We start from the raw sequence: 3,311 nt of genomic DNA, 5'->3' as shown, positions 1-3,311 counted from the left end.
TTTACACATACAGTAAAAACAAAAGAAAAAGAATCTGAGGGTGTTGTAGGGTCTGTGTGCTGTCTGTTTATGCCATTTGTCTGCTGTTACTGTCATTCTCTACAGTATGTTGTTCTTTGTTGTCACTGTCTGTCTGTTGAGTTTTTCCTACCTCTACCACACTCCTCCCTGTCTCTGCTAGGCCTACCGTAGCATTCTTCCTCACAGCACTGGTGTTGGAAGACCAGGGGTCTCTGGCTGTACTGATTCCAGCAACATCCTAGTTAATGAACACCGTATAGGACAGGGTTCCTCAATAGGCGGCCCGCGGGTCACATCCCGCCCGTGAGAGAAAAATGTTTGGCCCACGCTAATTTCAAATAATGTGGCATGAAAATTCAAACGCAGCTTCAGAAAGCTACATTAACTTATATCGTGTCTACACCGGACGCGAGCGGCGCGACGCAACCAAATACAATAGAACCCATTATAATCAGTGATGCTGTCTACACGGGATGCAGCGTGGCGCGACAAATCCCCGACAGTAAACTGCTGACTCGTTCTATTTATGACGTACTGACACAAAGTTCAAATGATTTGCAATGCTTTGTTGTGCCCAGTGTAGATATGATGTGACAGCAAAAACATGGCGAGTGTGTAGAAAAGAAAAGTGGACATGGATAATACAGTAGATGATGTGAATAGACTGAACAGTTTTGAGTGAGTGGCTGACGTATTTGTTATGGAATACACGTGTTGGTTCGCAGTGAGTTCACAGTTTTAACGTACAAGTTTGCTTTAATTTATTATCAAGATCTGAGGTAAAATATCTATTGTTGCTCTCACTATGGCAATAAAGATCACGCAGAATAATATTCACTCACATTAGACACTTTTAACATTGAATAAAGCACATAATCATTACCTGAGATTATAGCTGGCATATGTTGTGTTGTTCCTGCCGCGACGTCGCAAAAAATAAAAAACATTTCTAAAATAGAATCCCGTGTCGCTTATTGTCACGTGGTGCTGACACTTAGGACAAAAACTACATGGAAAAAGATACTTTTTATCACATCGCGTCGTGTCTGGTTTGAACACACAGTGTTACAGTTTGACACCCCCCCCTGCCCTTCATTAATAGTTAATTAGAGCCACATTATTAAGAAACTGCCAGCATCTGTATCAGGGTGTGTCTCTCTCATTGTGTCTTCCTACCTCCATGACACTTGACTCTGCAGTCCACCCTACCTAAGGATTAATTGCATACTATAAACTTATGTACTGTATGTGTGCTCAAGGTTTTTTTTTTAATATATGACTATCTACTAGGGTTTTCAGATGTATTTCCAAGAAAAAAAACATCGTCTTATATTCAGGACAATACGGTAATTTTACGTTTTTGCTCAAGAAAAAATTTTAATATGTCATTTTGATGATTAAAGATTAGCTTTAACGGATAAAACTTTTGACTACAGGGGGACTTTAACCCTTTGGGCGCCAGGTTTTTTTTGGAAAAATGCTGGATTTTGACATCAAGATTTCAAAAGCTTGTGGCTTGAAAGGGCTTAAAGATAGAGATCTACTGTAAACTAGAAAAATGTTGGGCATGACCAAAAGTTTATGTGGGGTGTAAATATACTCATCTAATTTGCATATTATGACGTCATCAGGGGGCAGCCCTCTTGAATGTCATAATATTCAGGAAATGGTAGATATTGAATTGATGTTTGAACTTATTTGCATGATTTTGTATTTTTATCCTCATTCCAAATGATCAGAAAAGAGGAAACCAACAATAAAACAGGAGAAAGTACTAAATTATTACTATATTACTATACTATATAGTAGTAAAAGCATGTGAACAGTAGCCTACTTTTTCATCAGTTCATCAGTAATATTCAGGAAATAATAGATATTGCCCTGCCACCCCCATCCCCGATGGGCAAAGGGTCGAAATTATCACTTGTTTGTGCTTCGTGAACACTCGCGTCTTGCACGGCAGCACCATTGCGCTGCAAAGATGTACCGGGAGAAGCGCGATTATTAGACGACCGATCGTCATTTCCAAAAGGCAAATATTCCCCTGCAGAGTCAGAATCGGCGAATAACATTTGCAACATCCTCACGGTACAACTTTTTATTAGCCATTTGGTGATTTTCTCACAAATCTCACAATTTACTCGCACGCTGCTTCCGCATCAATGACACGATAGCTCACTTGCTCTGCTGTTTCCTCAAACACTTTGAATAGGAAGGTGACGTAATATTGGTCTAGAATCGAAGTACTACATGTCTGCCATCTAGTGGTAGGGAATACAAATGAGATATTACACCATATTAAGAACTACAGTCTTTTTGATTAAGTATGACGACTTTGGCGCTAAGAGGGTTAATAAAGAAATGAAAATAAATAACCACTTTGCCATTAAAAACGAAACTGAACTATTTTAATGGCTACAAGAGCAGCGGTGTAATTGGAGAAGAGAGAACGAAAAAAGGGCGAACTAGGGCATATGTTTGAGGTCCGTGCAGGGTTCTACCGAGTTTGTTTGGTGCCAAACTCAATTTGGTACTCCCAAGGCGGCTTATATGAACGAGCGCGCTTTGGATGCGACTGCGTTTAAAAAGACATGTAAATAAATAATACATTTGTGAGACGATGCAACAATGACGCGATTAGGCAAGTGACAATTCTGTCAACTGTACTGAAACTAGGGCTGGACGATATGGCCTAAATTGATATCACGATATATTTCTTAATTAGAAATCTTTTGTAACATTATAAATGCCTTTATCATCACTTATGATCAATTTTAAGCATCCTTGCTAAATAAACATATTAATTTCTATAATTTCTTTCCCAAAAAAATAATACAAATGAAACTGAATGGAATAGTGTATGATGTTACAAAAGCTTTTTATTTCAGATAAATGCTGGTCTTTGGATCTTTCTATTCATCAAAGAATTCTGAAAAAAATTTACTCAACCTTTTACTGAAAATTAGCTTGTGTTGCAATCTCTCTGATGAGTGCGTGATTTTGACTGAATGGTTTGGTCGGCCCATCTCGGGACCAGGCGTTGCCGACTGGGCCAAATGCTTAACATTTATTAATTATTAACATTATTATTATTATTATAACCATAGAGAAATCGTGCAAGCGATAAAAACCTGTCCTATGCGCTGTTGGCCCGTAAAAACAATTTTATTTTTATATATTTAGAAAACATCTGACCGGCCCACATTAAACAAAATGGTCCGGCCCCTCTGGCATTTGCCAGAATTGCCAGATGGCCAATTCGCCCCTGGCTGTGCTGATATATAGCCATA

The sequence above is a fragment of the Sinocyclocheilus grahami genome, unplaced genomic scaffold, assembly GCF_001515645.1.
Source record: "Sinocyclocheilus grahami isolate Dianchi unplaced genomic scaffold, SAMN03320097.WGS_v1.1 scaffold332.1, whole genome shotgun sequence".
Taxonomy (NCBI): Eukaryota; Metazoa; Chordata; class Actinopteri; order Cypriniformes; family Cyprinidae; genus Sinocyclocheilus; species Sinocyclocheilus grahami.
Note: the sequence above shows the minus strand (reverse complement) of the source record.